The sequence below is a fragment of the Hevea brasiliensis genome, chromosome 13 (genome assembly GCF_030052815.1).
Source record: "Hevea brasiliensis isolate MT/VB/25A 57/8 chromosome 13, ASM3005281v1, whole genome shotgun sequence".
Lineage (NCBI taxonomy): Eukaryota > Viridiplantae > Streptophyta > Magnoliopsida > Malpighiales > Euphorbiaceae > Hevea > Hevea brasiliensis.
The window spans coordinates 25,132,007-25,149,827 of NC_079505.1; positions in this window are offsets into that span (position 1 = coordinate 25,132,007).

The window sequence follows — 17,821 nt, forward strand, 5'->3', positions numbered from 1 at the left end:
TTCTTTAAAGCACACTAGGAAATCGAGAATAATGTGTGACCCAGCTCAAGTTGCGTGCAACTCCTAGAAGCCTCACGTCCATTGTAAGCCTCAGTACATTTTTTTTTCTTCATGACACGTTGAACATGGTCTGAAGTTCCCATGCTTTTCCCATCAACTTTTGTATAATTCATGGTCTTCACATGCAGTTCTTTCCATGCATATTTTAAGTGGACTTCACATGGTATAATAACAAAATCAAAACCAAATGTTCTTCAATTGGCCAAAAGAAAATTTAATTTATTCTAATAAACTAAAAATTAATTCTTTAAACATAAAATTAACAAGAATAACTAAATTCAACCATATCATTAATAAATAAAATAAAAATTGCTAAAATCAATAAAATAATAACAAAATGTCTTTAATATTTTGTATAAATTAACACCACATCAAGCTTCTCCTTCTCTCAAGAAAACCTTCTCTTCTTTTTTTCTTTTTTCTCTCTCTTTTTTTTTTATTCCTCTTCTCCTCTTTTTTTGATTTCTCTGGGATGACCACTGGTGTGGTTATTCCCCTTAACCCCTTTCCGTTTGTGTTTTTTATTGATTTTTTTTTTTTTTTTTTTTTTGCATTTTTTCAGCAATTCTTACAATTGTAACTTTTTGAGATGGATTTTAAGTACATATGGGTTATAGAATTTGATGTGTCACATTATCAAGAACATAGTGACATGACATTCAAAGGCCGGTTGACTAGATCTCCTTCACAAGGCACATCAAGATTCATCTTTAAAAACAAGTAAGCAACTAAGCATTATCCTTACTTTTCTCCTCTTTTGCAATTTTTCGTTTCTTAATTTTCACTTGAAGTCATATTGTCATAATTGCTAAAGAAAACCTCAAATGAAAAATATTATCGAACTCTCTCTCTAGCTTTTTAGAGAGAGTTTTTATCTCGTTTTGGGTTCTTTTCTAGAGGGTTCTTCCTCTTTGCTCTGCCATCCAGCAATTTTCCCCAGTCTCTTTTGAGACAGAAAACAGCTTTTCACCTAGCCTGTAATATGGGTTCCTCCCTCCCTACCTCTAAACTGGTTGTACATAGTTTTTTAGCACATGGTTTTGAGTTGTAGATCAGTTGTGGTTGGATAATGCTCATTTTGATTTGCGTTGCTCTTGCTTTGTATGTGTTTTCTGTAGGGTGCTTGTCTCTATGGGAGGATTGGTACATTTGTTGAGGAGGAATGACATCCCCAAGTGAAAGAGCGAGCCTGCTTCCAATGGCTACCCCTTATGGCTAAAAGAGAGTGAGATACTTATAAGGACTCTGCCAGTTTTCTGTTTCCCTCCCACCTTCATCCACCTTCAGCCTTCTTTAAAGCACCACAAAGGCTTCGGCCTTCTTTAAAGCACACTAGGAAATCGAGAATAATGTGGCCCAGCTCAAGTTGCATGCAACTCCGAGAAGCCTTACGTCCACTGTAGGCCTCAGTACATTTCCTTTTTCCCTCATTACACGTTGAACATGGTCTGAAATTCCCATGCTTTTCCTATCAACTTTTGTATAATTCATGGTCTTCACATGCAATTCTTTCCATGCATATTTTAAGTGGATTTCACATGGCCTAATAACAAAATCAAAACCAAATGTTCTTCAATTGGCCAAAAGAAAATTTAATTTATTCTACTAAATTAAAAATTAATTCTTTAAACATAAAATTAACAAGAATAAATTAAACCACAACATTATTCCTATGATGTTTATTATTCACAAATCAATAATTTTCCTTCCCAGTACTAATTATGAATCAAGATCAATTAAATACTATAAATGTTGATATTCAAAAATATTAAATGTAAATAATAAACAAACTAGTACAAAATCTTTGAAATTAAAATTAAAACCAACCTACATCAAGTGCCCTAAATAAAAATTCAGTTCAACTAGAGATAATAATGAGTAGGGTATCCGCGAAAATCACTATATCCGAACTCGAACTAGAACCCGAACCTTATTAATATTCTCAAAATCTGAATCCGTCCTAAACCCGATTAAAATTTATTCTCAACTACCCGAACCCATCCCAAACCCGATTGTTATTACCCGAAAAATATCTGAATCCATTTAATTTTATATATTTAATTAATAATCTATATAAAAAATTATTTTTATTGATAATTTATATTTTAAAAATTTAATAATTTCATAAAATATTTCAATTTTATTTTATATAAAAATTTATAAATATTATTATGAAACGGATACCTAATATATAAAACCCGAACATGATCTGAATCCGTCACGGGTATTAAATTTCAAACCTGAACCCGTCCCAAACTCAATTATATACTACCCAAACCTGTTCTATTAGGGTTTGATCGAATCGGGTGTTCACAAAAACCCGACCCGTTGCCATCCCTAAGTTCAATATTACCAAAAATTTAAAACCCAATTAACTCATCCTAATTGATAATGAAAACTAAGTATTGAAATGAAAATAAATAGAAAAAGAAAAAAAAAACTCTAGTATTGGGCAAAGATCTTCCGCTCCAACTCTTAATCTGCAACTGCATTATAACGTTTCCCCAAGATGAATTGTGGCTAGGTTTAATGTAGTCGGCCGAAAGAAGATCCCCGAACTGGTGTAACAAAAGTGTTTAAATGGTGCTCAGGACAGCCAAAGAAATGGTCTCGTTTTAGCTCCAATTTCTACGAAGAAAATTGGACGAAAAACAATATGGGCTCCACCAAGGCTTCGGCCTTCTTTAAAGCACACTAGGAAATCGAGGATAATGTGTGACCCAGCTCAAGTTGCATGCAACTCCTAGAAGCCTCACGTCCATTGTAAGCCTCAGTACATTTTTTTTTTCTTCATGACACGTTGAACATGGTCTGAAGTTCCCATGCTTTTCCCATCAACTTTTGTATAATTCATGGTCTTCACATGCAGTTCTTTCCATGCATATTTTAAGTGGACTTCACATGGTATAATAACAAAATCAAAACCAAATGTTCTTCAATTGGCCAAAAAGAAAATTTAATTTATTCTAATAAACTAAAAATTAATTCTTTAAACATAAAATTAACAAGAATAACTAAATTCAACCATATCATTAATAAATAAAATAAAAATTGCTAAAATCAATAAAATAATAACAAAATGTCTTTAATATTTTGTATAAATTAACACCACATCAAGCTTCTCCTTCTCTCAAGAAAACCTTCTCTTCTTTTTTTCTTTTTTCTCTCTCTTTTTTTTTTATTCCTCTTCTCCTCTTTTTTTGATTTCTCTGGGATGACCACTGGTGTGGTTATTCCCCTTAACCCCTTTCCGTTTGTGTTTTTTATTGATTTTTTTTTTTTTTTTTTTTTTGCATTTTTTCAGCAATTCTTACAATTGTAACTTTTTGAGATGGATTTTAAGTACATATGGGTTATAGAATTTGATGTGTCACATTATCAAGAACATAGTGACATGACATTCAAAGGCCCGTTGACTAGATCTGCTTCACAAGGCACATCAAGATTCATCTTTAAAAACAAGTAAGCAACTAAGCATTATCCTTACTTTTCTCCTCTTTTGCAATTTTTCGTTTCTTAATTTTCACTTGAAGTCATAATTGCTAAAGAAAACCTCAGATGAAAAAACTAGCTTTTAGAGAGAGTTTTTATCTCGTTTTGGGTTCTTTTCTAGAGGGTTCTTCCTCTTTGCTCTGCCATCCAGCAATTTTCCCCAGTCTCTTTTGAGACAGAAAACAGCTTTTCACCTAGCCTGTAATATGGGTTCCTCCCTCCCTACCTCTAAACTGGTTGTACATAGTTTTTTAGCATATGGTTTTGAGTTGTAGATCAGTTGTGGTTGGATAATGCTTATTTTGATTTGCGTTGCTCTTGCTTTGTTTGTGTTTTCTGTAGGATGCTTGTCTCCATGGGAGCCTTGGTACATTTGTTGAGGAGGAATGACATCCCCAAGTGAAAGAGCCAGCCTGCTTCCAATGGCTACCCCCTATGGCTAAAAGAGAGTGAGATACTTATAAGGACTCTGCCAGTTTTCTGTTTCCCTCCCACCTTCAGCCTTCTTTAAAGCACCACCAAGGCTTCGGCCTTCTTTAAAGCACACTAGGAAATCGAGAATAATGTGGCCCAGCTCAAGTTGCATGCAACTCCGAGAAGCCTTGCGTCCACTGTAGGCCTCAGTACATTTCCTTTTTCCCTCGTTACACGTTGAACATGGTCTGAAATTCCCATGCTTTTCCTATCAACTTTTGTATAATTCATGGTCTTCACATGCAATTCTTTCCATCCATATTTTAAGTGGACTTCACATGGCCTAATAACAAAATCAAAACCAAATGTTCTTCAATTGGCCAAAAGAAAATTTAATTTATTCTAATAAATTAAAAATTAATTCTTTAAACATAAAATTAACAAGAATAAATTAAACCATAACATTAATAAATAAAATAAAAATTGCTAAAATCATTAAAATAATAACAAATGTCTTTAATATTTTGTATAAATTAACACCATATCAAGCTTCTCCTTCTCTCTAGAAAACCCTCTTTCCTTTTTTCTTTTTCCTAATTTTTTTTATTCCTCTTCTCCTCTTTTTTGATTTTTTTTTTATGACCATCGGTGTGGTTATTCCCCTTAACCCCTTTCCATTTGTGTTTATCTTTATTTTTATTTATTTATTTTTTGTATTCTTTCAATAATTCTTCCATTTGTAACTTTTTGAAATAGATTCTGAGTACATGTGGATGATAGATATTTAATGTGCCACATTATTAAGAATATAGTGACATGATATGTAAGGGCTCGTTGACTGGGTCTCCTTCACAAGGCACATCAAGGTTCGTCTTTAAAAACAAGCAAGCATTATCCTTACTTTTCTCATCTTTTGCAATTTTTCGCTTCTTAATTTTCACTTGAAGTCATAATTGTTAAAGAAAACTTCATATGACAATATTGTCAAACTCTCTCTCTAGCAATTTTCCTATTTGCTCTGTCATCCAGCAGTCTTCCCCAACTCCTTTCGAGGCATAGGACAGCTTTCACCTAGCCTGTAATGTGGGTTCCACCCCCCCTACCTCTGAACTGCGTTGTACATAGTTTTTTAGCTTATGGTTTTGAGTTGTAGATCAGTTGTGGTTGGAGAATGCTTATTTTGATTTGCGTTGTTCTTGCTTTGTTTGTGTTTTCTGTAGGGTACTTGGCTCTATGGGAGGGTTGGTACATTTGTTGAGGAGGAATGACATCCCCAAGTGAAAGAGCTAGCCTGCTTCCTATGGCTACCAGAGAGTGAGATAATTATGAGGGCTCTGCCAGTTTTCTATTTTCCTCCCACCTTCAGTTGTCGATGGTAATATTGCAGTAGCTCTACCCCTTGTGGGTTTGGTGGATGTCTGACTCGAGGAGCTCCATTCTTCTATCTGGAAAGACTTAGTACTCATATCTAGTTTCAATTAAGCATGGGCGGAGCCGGCTGGGGGTCAAGGAGGGCATTGGCCCCTTGAAATTTAAAAATTTTTTGAAGATTTAATAGTAATTTAAAAAAAAAATGTTTTCTTTTTTATTTTTATATTAAATTTTGATGGGTATAAAAACTTGAGAGTTTTAAAAGTTTTAAATGAATTTTATAATAAATTTATATAAAAAATTTTTAATTTTTTATTAAAAGAATGATATAATAAAATGTAAATTCTTAGACTAAAAAAAATTCAAATAATTATTGTCACTTGGTCTTATGTTTTTCATCAATTTTATTTTATTATTTTCTTATCTCATAAATCCACAATTACTAATTTTTATTTTTTAAAATTTAAATTATTGTATAATATTATTAAAAAAAAGTTTAACATAAATTTTTTCATCAATTTAAAACATTAATAACTTTTTCCTTATAATCTCATTACTATTTTGATTTTTTTTCTTGCTAAAATGTCTTCGTACTCAAGTTAGAAAAAAGAAGTTCATAATATTAGAAGTTAAACTATGTTATTTATTTTATTTAATCTATAATTTTAATTGAATTTATTTTTTATAATTTAAAAAAAATAGATTTAAGATAAATTGAATAAATTTTTTAATATTAGGTCATCAATATATTTTTATTTTAACAATTCACAATATTAATTATTCATTATATTTTTGAATTAATAGCAATTTCATTTAATTTTTAGTAAATCAATTTTTCAAAAAAAAATTTATTTTTATTATTATATCTATTAAATATTTTTATTTTATAATTATGAAATAATAATAATTATTAATTAATCAATTCTTTTTATTTATTTTTAAATAAATAATTTATTAATAAATTATGTATTTTAATTGAACCCGAGTCAATTAAAATATTTTAATTGCTCGGTCACTGCAACTAAGTGGTGCCTTTCTTGTTCTTCCTTGTGTCTACTATCCATGAGGAGGAGCGATGACGATTCTAGTTTGCTGGTTGTTAAATTTTTGGAGCCACTGTTTAACTTAAGCTTCGGCTCGTTAGGCTATGGACTTCGCATTGGGCCTTGGGTAGCGTAGGCTTCTCTCTCTCTCTCTCTCTCTCTCTCTCTCTCTCTCTATATATATTTCATTTCCAAATGGCCTTGTGAATTATGAATTTTTTTTATAACGAAAAATCAGTGATTTATTGGCAATTTCTACTACTTATCTTAAAAAAAAATTGAGATTCATTCTCAAAACATGAAATTATGTTTTTTTTGGTACAATGTTAATGTGTTGATTTGGTTTTTAAATTACAGTAATGAAAAATGTCAGAACAAAAAATTAAACCAAACGAAAATTAATTAATTTAATTCAGTTTAATTTTGTTTATAATTTTAAGGATAAATTACTTTTTAATTTTTAAATTATGTTAAAATAATTACTTTTATCTCTCTAATTTTAAATGATTTAGTCCCTCTATTTTAATTATGTCAAATTTTTGATTTTTTAATTTAAATTTTTATTAAATTTTTAAAAAATATCAAAAATACCCTTAAACTAAAATATTTTATTTTATTATTTTACTATAATTATTTATTATTATATTATTTTAAATAAATTTTATTATTTAAATATATTATATTATAATTTAATATTATAAAAAAAATCAGAAGCCCCCCTTTTCGCCTATTTCTCCTCTTTCCCGACAGGCCTTCTCTTTTTCCCTTTCTTTGCATTTTTCAGTGAAGAATCCCCAGGCCTCCTCTCTCTCTCTCTCTCAACGTCTCTTGCCATCAATTTCTCAAACCCATTAAACCCACCAAATACACGATGGGGTTCCACCTAGTTCTTCAACTTCTCGACTACAACTACAATGGCCTTGCCTGGGCTCCATACGACAATCTCTAGTGCAACTTTAGGTGGACATCAGCCATTCACCTTTTATCTAACCATCACATACAAATTCCCTCTACCATACGTGATGCAATTTGAAAATTGGTTGTTTCAGGTATTGGTATTCGGATTGAGGTTTTGTTGATGGAAAATGGAATAGGAAGTTGAAGAGAAAAGGTGCCTTAGATGTTAGTGTTGTTGAGAAGAAACATGAAAGGAAGAACAGGAGAATCCCTAGGCGTAAACGACCATCATGCATTCTGTCCATTTTCAACACGAAAACCATATCCATTTTTAACACCAAAACCATACATGTGAGCTGTTCCATGGGAATCAGAAACAAGAACAAAAAATTGGGTTTTCTTCAGTGATGAAGAATTGAGAAATTGAGTTTTTTCAGTTTTAAAATGAAAAATTTCAATTCTTAAAGTCTTTATTTTAGAAATTAATTGAAAGTTTACTAGGAGTAAATGATGAAACATTGATACATGAAAAGGTTGTGTGCAGGAAGTGTTCTTCAATACCCATCTCGTGAAGGAACAAGACCTCTTTGAGTTACGTGACAAGAGAAAGACAGGAAGGAGGAGAGAAACCAGATGGAATGGAGCGAGAGAAATGGGATAAGCAATTGAGGGTATTTTAGGGATTTAAAATATTTCTCTCTCAAATAACCACCAAATACTTACATAAAAATAACTTAAAATTGAATGGAATAGCTTAAGTGTGGAACGAATGTGACTGTGCATAGTTATTGAGACCTCAAATCAAATTGAAGAATCTTATAAAAATGGAAAATATGAACTAATATAATCTAATATTATACTAATCATTTACTCGTATGTTGTGTGGTGATAATTTAAATATTTTATTTTTAATTTTTATATAATTTAAATCAAGTGAAATTTAACCCGAGTTGTTTTGAATTCTTTTAAAATCAATTTAATTAGTTTGATTTAGTTTTGATTTAAAAAAAAGATATAAGTTAAACTGAATCAAAATTATTGAATAAATAAAATATCAATTCAAAATTTTGATTTGGTCACTTATTTTGGTTTAAATAAAATACTACTAAATCATTAAATTAAGCATTATCTAATACTAAAAATTAAATTTATAATTAAAAAAATACAAGTTAAAATGAAATTTCTAACTCATCAATTATCGAATAAAATTAATTTGAATTTTAAAATAAAATTTAAATATTTTGTAATAAAATTATTATTATTTTATGATGTATGCAAAATGCACCAATTAAAAATACTCTACCTAAACTACTTATATATAGGGTAAGCAGATGTCGATCCCATAGGGAATGAGTAAATGCAAACAAGAAAACAGATTTTAGAGACATAAATAAACAAAAAGAACTTAAAACAGACAAAATAAATACTTAATCTATCAAATTGAATATGCAATGTAAAATAAAGGGATTTTTTAATTTGTATTTGCTAAACTACTGAAGCTAAACTAATAATGTTAGAATATAAACTAAGGCTAATGACACTTATGAATACTCAATACAATCAAATTGCAACAAATTCAATAGAGAGGGTGTATCCACTATGTAACATGTATCAATCATTGATTAAAAATACAAATTTATTTAATTGAGTAAATTGGTTGTAGAAATTAATAATTTTCTTATCTTTCCTTACAGATTAGATTAACCAGAAAGTGCTCTGCAATTAATCCCTTGCCATCACACTCAATCTAAGAATAGAGCATCTTACAATTAAGTTTAATGGTAGCATTAATCATTAAAAAGACATCCCAATTCAAGATAATAAACTCATTCAGCATTGTTCATTCAACCTAGAAACTTGTCATTATAATGAAATAAGTCATTATGTGCTACTTGTAGTCAGATTATTCAAGTTATTACGAACTCAAATTATCTTAACTTAGCAATATGTTTTCATGCATAATTAATTAGTTGGCCACCCTAACTAACAATACATTCAACATTCATAACATAAACCAAAAGAAAAGTGATACTCAATATAGAATAAATCTGGATTTTATTAAACTTAAATCAAAGTCTCATGGTAACATGTTCAATGGCTTCAACTATCTCCCTACTAAATTACAAAACTATTCACATATAATTAAGAACATTAAACATAAACAAATTAACAAAAAAAGAGAGAAAAGCATGCTGCCCCTTTTAGTAGTAATTTGAACAACTTGAATCTAATATTGATGATGATGCTACACACTCCAAAGAATGTAGAAGCGCTCCACAAGCCAAAAGAAGAAGAAGAAATCACACAAGCAATTAGATCAAGCAGTTGATATCTTTGAATGCACAAAGAGGAAATTTGGCTCTGAGTAGAAGAGAATTTTAATTTTCCAGATTTGTATTTTGGACCTCCTTTTATAGAGAAAAATATGTTAACTACGACTCCAAATCTAATTTGAAAGTTTTAGTTGCATTCTGACTCAAAACTCTCTCAAGAATCCTAGTTAAAGTAAGAAAACAAGTTAAAAACACTAAATGTTACCGAACAAGATAAATAAGAGAAGTAATATTTTAACTTCAAAACACTAAATGTTACGTTAAAAGTTATTACCAAAAAGGGCCAATATATTGAAAGGAGAGAGAAATTGCTATTATGGAAATCATATTGTCGTGTTTTTAAATTATAGAGATTGAATGAAATTCAAACTAACTCTTACAATGGTCGAAACAATTAAGGAATAAATGAAATAAAGAAACATAGATTATCTAATATATTTTTTAAAATATAAAACTAAATATTTACTTTTTGTTAAAATAAAGGAATTAAATAGTAATTTTTTAAAAATTATTTAAATTCTATTGAGATGGAATTTAAATGCATTAAATTGACTTTGGTGGCAAATATATTATAATTTGTTCAATGATAGGAATACAAAGAGAGAGAAGAATCAATGCCAGAGAAGCAAGGAGAGCCTTCTTCAGAACCTAAAGAAGAAGTTGAAAAAGTTGAAGATGAGGTTGAAACACCAGTAAACACGGAAGAAGAAGAAGTTCAACCTGAAGAAGAAGTGGCAGAAGCTCCACCATTGATATCTACTGATGATATTACTGGGGATCTGCTTGTAAGATTTATATTTATTTTATTTTAATTAATAATCATTTATATAGTTATTTCTTTAACTAGTTGTCATTCACATATTGTTTTATGTTATAGGGCTTGAATGAAGTAAATCCAAAAGCTTTAGAATTAGAGGCAAGCAATGCATTAGCCCTTGCAATTATTCCAGCTGGTAAGTTATATAGTATTTAATTCATTCAAAGGCTCATGAGTGAAATAATTATATAAACTCAAAACATAAATATGTGAATGGAATATATGGCATGTTTGATATTATTAATTATTTTAGTAGCTGTTAGTTGTCAGTTGTTTTACTAACTATTAATTGTTAAATAACAGCCGTTAATAATTAGTTATTTATATAGTAATTTAAAGTAGAAGTATTAAGTAAGAATAACTGTTTTGAATTAGCTGTTAAATATAAAAATAGTAGTATTATCTTTTTAACCATAATCAAAATGGTTTCTCAACCTCTAAAAGTTAGGAAGAGTAACATTAATGAACTACTCCCTTAACTTCTAAACACTAATCTAAATACTATGCCAACAAACAATATAAATAAGAGAAGTAATATTTTGATTAAGATCAAAATATTAAATGCTACATTAAAAGTTATTGTCAAATTTGGCTTACATGTAAAATAAGTGAGAATTACATATTTATATCTCAGGTTAATAATACATCAGGTCTAAGTAAGTTTTCCAATTAGTATAGGCAAATATTTTCTCATATTATGAGCTATACATATGTGATGCAAATATGATAAAAAAAAGTCAATTGAACAAAAAATGTTATATTTTTTCGTTAATTAATACACTACAAGAAAAAAAATCACATTTGTGATAGAAAAATCTATCACAAATTCGTCACAAATCCAATTTTGTGACGGATTTGTGAGGGAAAAATTGGCGTCATAATTTTGCTTGTCACAAATTTTTAGTGACGGATAAGAAAAATCCATCACAAATTTATAACAAAATTGTGACAGAACATCTGTCAAAAGTTGTGACGGAATTCATTCGTTCATCACAAAAATGTTGGTCGGTCAAAATATTAATCCGTCACAAAATTAAGACAGATTAGTAACACCAAATCTGTCAAAAAAATATTGTCCTTCACAAATTGTTATGACTAATTTTTTTTATGATGGAAAACTTTCCATCACAAAAATGTAAGGGATCAATTTGTCACAAATTTGTGATTGATCAGTCCGTCACAAATTTATGACGGATTATAATTAGTCACAAAAATAATTTTTTTAAATTTTTTTTGATATTCTAATTTTTTTAATAATAAACAAATGATAGTGAATTAAGAATATTATATTTATATAATTTGTAATAAGCATAAATAAATATAATAATAAAATTTACAATAATTAGTAAATAAAAAAACTATATATTATATAAAAGTATCAAGTTAACCATACAAGTAATAAGTTCAGTTAGCAAATGTATATAAACAATATCAATTTATAGATTTTTATTCTAAATTTGGCACTAGGTAATTGAAGAAACTTAGGGTTCGGGTTTATTTATGCCAATTTTGACACTTTAAACGCATCTGGAGTGTCTGAAAATGGGAGGATAAACTATAATTTTGACCCGATTCCTAAGTTGTTATGGTAACCTGTTTGTCCAGCCTGAAAATACAGACCCGAGCAATGGTTGAATTTCCGCGAAACGAAAGTACCTACGCAAAACCCATAACACCAGAGGTTAGAATAAAATTGTTAAAAAATTAAATAAGCTCATTTAGAGCTCGAAAAAACACTGCGAAATTCGAGGGACCCAACGAAATTTTGGCGTCAAAAAATTTTAAAATTTATATAGTTGCAAAGCTCTCGTCGAGTGGAGCACGCCGGTACTCTCAAAATTTTTGTGGAGTTCTTGGTTTGGGAGAAATTTAGCCCAAAAACCGAATGAGCTAAAACTTTCTAGGTAAAAATTGGACAATCTACCTGATAAAAATTTGTGATCTAAGTGTCTATGGAAAGCTCTTAAAGGGTAGAAGGGGTTTGGGACAAGACCCAGTCTGATTGGTAGCCAAATTGATCGGAATCACACTAGAAAGATTGACAATCACTCGAGTGCGTGGAGGTGACTTTGGGCGCGTTTTTCGGCCACTGGAGCGGCAGCCGACGACGAGGAAGGGTACTAGGTGGTCGCTGGCAGGCTGGGGAAGGGAGGGGAGGTAGTGGTCGGTGAGGAGGAGGAAGGAGAAGAGAGAAATAGAGAGGGAAAGAAGGGGTGTCGAGAGAGAGAGGAGGGAGGAAGAAAAAGGAGAGAATCGGTCCGATTTGATTGGTTCGATTCGATCTGGTTCGATTTGGTCGGTCTGATCTAGAATACCTGAAATTGAAATTTTACTATGCGCTGGGACAAAAAACGAGACCCAAAAATTTCAAAAAAAATTACCGAAGTCTCAGAAAAATTTTTGGAGTTCAAATATATTTTTGGTTTTGCCTCGTGGTCTTTAAATTAATTTTTAAAAATCAATGAAATTTATTGTCTTAAAAAAATCAAACACAATTTTTAAAATTCAGAAAAATTTCAAATAATTTTCATAATATTTAATATAATAAAATAATCATATTTTCATATAAAATAATTATTTAAAAATTAGGGGTGTTACAATTTTAATTTTTAAAACTGAGCTTTTGTGACAGATTAACTTATCCGTCACAAATTTTTGACGAAAAATATAATTTCGTCACAAAATTTGTGACGGAATATATTATGTCATCACAAATTTGTAACGGAATGTGTTTCTGTCACAAATTTGTGACAGAATAATGTATTCTGTCAATAACTTTATGATGAAATTATGTTTTCCGTCAAGTATTTGTGACAGACAATTATTTTCCACCATAAGTTTGTGATAGATATACATTCCGTCACAAAATTTTTGACAGCAATATCTTTTCGTCACAATTAGTGGCAAATAAGTCTGTCTGTCACAAATTTATGACTGCTTAGAGACGGAATATTCTATCCATCAATAATTAAATTATTAAAAAAATAATTAAAAATTTTATAATAGATATTCCGTCACAAATCCGTCTAATGATGTAATCTGTCAAAAATCTATCTCTAATTTGTGATGAAATTATTCCGTCACAAAAAATCCATCACAAACTAACATTCTTCTTGTAGTGTATATAATTATATTTAAACATTATAATTTTAAATTATATATCTCAAACTTTAATATTAGAAGCAATTATATTCAAATCTCAAAATAGATATGAGTAATTCTTTCTCTTGCCTGTTAATATACTTCTATCCTATCAATTTTGAATTCAATACATATAAAGTTTCAGAAAACTATTTCAGGTGTGCAAAATTTATCTAAATTATCAAAGATTACTATAATTTTATTCAATTTTTGCAACAGAACTTATTATTACTCATGAAAATTTAACTATGCCACTATCATCAACCCCTTTAAAATTTTATTTTAATATTCACAAACATTAAATGTCGATACAATTTAGTCGTAGTGAGACAAGGGAGTGAGTGATACATTCATCTGATTTTATCAAATAATTAAGATTTTAATACTCTATAAATATCAAAACAAAACTTAAGAGGCAGTGATGGGTTTAATTGTTCTGACTGTAAATTAGCTGAAAAAAATAGAGTTGAAGAATTGAAAAAAAAAAAAAAAAAAAAAGCATACTCACTACAATAAACTTATACTTTAGAAGTAGGTTTTATGTGTTATTAAAAATTTAAAATATGCTATTAATAAAAATTATTAGCAAGAACATAATAATGTATATAAACTCCGTAATTTAAAGTTTTTAACAATATTATTATATTGACTTACAGTAGTATTATACATAATATTATATATATTTTTTATTACTTTATATGTTATCTTAATGTCTAAATATGTTACTTGAATTTATTTATTATTTTAATATTATGTGTAAAATAATGTTAAAAAAATATTATTACAGTCTATATTTATTGTGGTGATTTGATATTTTAAATGTAATTATCAAAATTAAAAATTTTAGATAAAAATGAAAAAAACTAAAAAAAATAAGGAAAAGGTTAACTTTGCTATTTTAATAATTTTGCATAAAGACTTCAGGGTAATTTTCTCTGAGAAATAGAATTAATTTTCAGTATTTAAAAGTAAATTGATTTAATTTCTTTATTATTTTTAATTCTAATAATCATTGGTTATATATATATATTTTTTCAATATATACAGGTGGTGATCATCCATCTTCATCGAATCATGCATTGAGTGAACTTGATAGGCCAAATGCAACAGGATGGGAGCTAGCACTTGTTACCACACCAAGCACTAATGCTAGCCACGTAGTGGAAAGCAAATTGGTTAGTCTTTTTTTTTTTTTTTTTTTTTTTTTTTTAAGATAGAACATATGCACACATGGATTAGTGATAAGAATAGACCAAAATAATGATAATTTTAACAGAGTCCTTATTTCCATATAATCCATCTTCACACACACTCTATAACCGAAATGGATTCCGAAAAATCAGCTCACTAACATTTCAATATAAGTATTGTGCATTGATTAGTTTAAGTTGTTTGCATATTAATATGTCCATTGAATTTAATTTGTGAATAAATATATATCTATTTTATCTTGCGCTGAAATATTTAATTAATAAATTGAGTTATGAGGATTTGAACTTCGAATCTTTTGGTTTGAGAAGTTTTAATACCATATGATATTAAGAAATTACTCAACTTAAAAGTTTAACTTTATATATGAAAGCTCTAAAAATAATTTTACATTTCAAATAATAATTACACATATGCACATAGTACAAAAGAAAGCTGAAACACAAGATTTACATAGTTTGTACATCCACATAAAAACATGGGAAAAAAAATGTTATTATAGTACTTGTTTGGCATTAATTTTAGAAGTAAAAAAAAATTATTTTAGATGCTATTAAAAAAAATAATTAAAAAAAAAATTTTATTATTTTAGTATTCTTATGACTAAAATTTATCAAATTTAAATTTAAATTATTTTCTAATACTTTCTAATTAATTTATTTAAAAAGTATTTTTCTCAACAGAAATTTTAACAATAATGTCAAACAATCTTATAATTAAGACGAACAAATTACAAACTTCAAAAACTCTCCAAATCCTAATTTCAGTAGGTTTACTAAAAAAATCTCACAATCTTCTAAAATAACAAAATTAATAATATTTATATTAATTCATACCGTAAAATTGCATCGTAAACTTTTCCAATCAAGTTATAATTTGAATTCATAAAAAATAAAAAATAAAAAATATATCTAAATTTCAAGTTACATCATAACAATAATTAAGGCCAGGTGTTTAATTTAATTTTTAATTTACTGGTTTTGCATTTGAATCTTGGTGATTGCATTGATTTGAAGTTGCCTCTCAAAAATTAAAATATGCAGTTGAATTATTCTATTTTAATGCAATGGATCAACAATTGATCAGGATGAAAGTGCAAATCCACTAAACTTCATTAATATTATTTCACTTTGAGTCAGGCTGGTGGATTTGATAAGCTATTACTTGATAGCTTGTATGAAGATGACAAAGCAAGGAGACAAATACAATTGCAGAATGCAGGCTATGGATATGGTGGAATGGTTGAAAACAACCCATTTGAACAACAAGACCCATTTGTAATGTCCAACAACACAGCACCACCACCAAGTGTACAAATGGCAATGATGGCTCAAGAGCAACACCAATACCAACAACAACAACAACAACAAATGATGATGGTACCTTACCAATATCAATATCAATATCCTCAACGACAAATGCAGCAAATGGGTTCTTCAAATCCTTTTGGTGATCCTTTTGCAAATCTTCCACAAAATTCAATACCTCAACAAGGAAACCATATGCTACTTTAGTAGTTAATTTACTTCTTTTTTTTTTTTTCTTGGTTTCACTATACTCCTTAATTCTTGAAAATAGGAGAATCATTTTGTTTGCTATGAAGTTTGGAATACTCATTCTTTGTTTCTTAGTAAATAATATATTTATATGCAATTGTTTTTGTATTGGATAAAATTGATGGTGCATTTTAAAGAGTTGGATGAAACATCCTAAGCTTAATCATAGTTGATACGTACAAATTATGGAAAATCATTTTGATTCAGATTTGGTATAGTGATGAATGTGTAATATACTTCGTGCCTGTTTGGCATTAAGTTTGGAGGGTCTAATAGTTTTTCTGAATAAAACATCATTTTATATTTTAGATGCTATTGTAAAAAGCAGTTTGAAAAAAATTATTTTGTTATTTTAATATTCTTATAACTATAACTTATCAAATTTAATTTTAAATTATTTTTTAATACTCTCTAACTAATATATTTAAAAAAGTGATTTTATTAATAACAATTTCAATCGTAATGACAAACATGCCCTTCATAAATTGGTCAAGTGTTCAATTTATGAAGTTGATAGTTTTGGGAGTGCCTTATTTTACACTTCTAGTGTCCGAGATGATAAGTCTTTCATCAACAGTTAAACAAGGATGGAAGGATATCCTGATCAATGCACTTAAGAAAATAATCATTTTAATTTTTTTTTTATTTAAACTAAGTTACACTCATTAAAGTTTATTAATAAAAAAAATAATCTTTATGAAATTATTTTTTATATCATTAAATTAGTTATAATTCATTAAGAGTAAAAAATAATTTTTAAAAATATTATAAAAAATTAATGAAATACAAGAAAAATTATTTATGACCAACATATAAAGTCAACCGTAACTTTATATTGTTATTTGCTTCGTATAATTCACATATTGTTTTATGTTATAGGGCTTGAATGAAGTAAATCCAAAAGCTTTAGAATTAGAGGCAAGCAATGCATTAGCGCTTGCAATTATTCCAGCTGGTAAGTTATATAGTATTTAATTCATTCAAAGGCTCATGAGTGAAATAATTATATAAACTCAAACATAAATATGTGAATGGAATATATGGCATATTTGATATTATTAATTATTTTAGTAGCTGTTAGTTGTCAGCTGTTTTACTAACTATTAGTTGTTAGGTAATTGCCGTCAATAATTAGTTGTTTATATAGTAATTTAAAGTAGAAGTGTTAAGTAAAAATGACTGTTTTGAATTAGCTGTTAAATATAAAAATAGTAGCATTATCTTTTTAACCATAATCAAAATGGTTTCTCAACCTTTAAAAGTTAGGAAGGGTAATATTAATGAACTACTCCCTCAACCTTTAAACACTAATATAAATACTATGCCAACGAACAATATAAATAAGAGAAGTAATATTTTGATTAAGATTAAAATATTAAATGCTATCTTAAAAGTTATTGTCAAATTTGGCTTACATGTAAAATAAGTGAGAATTACATATTTATATCTCAGGTTAATAATACATCAGGTCTAAGAAAGTTTTCCCAT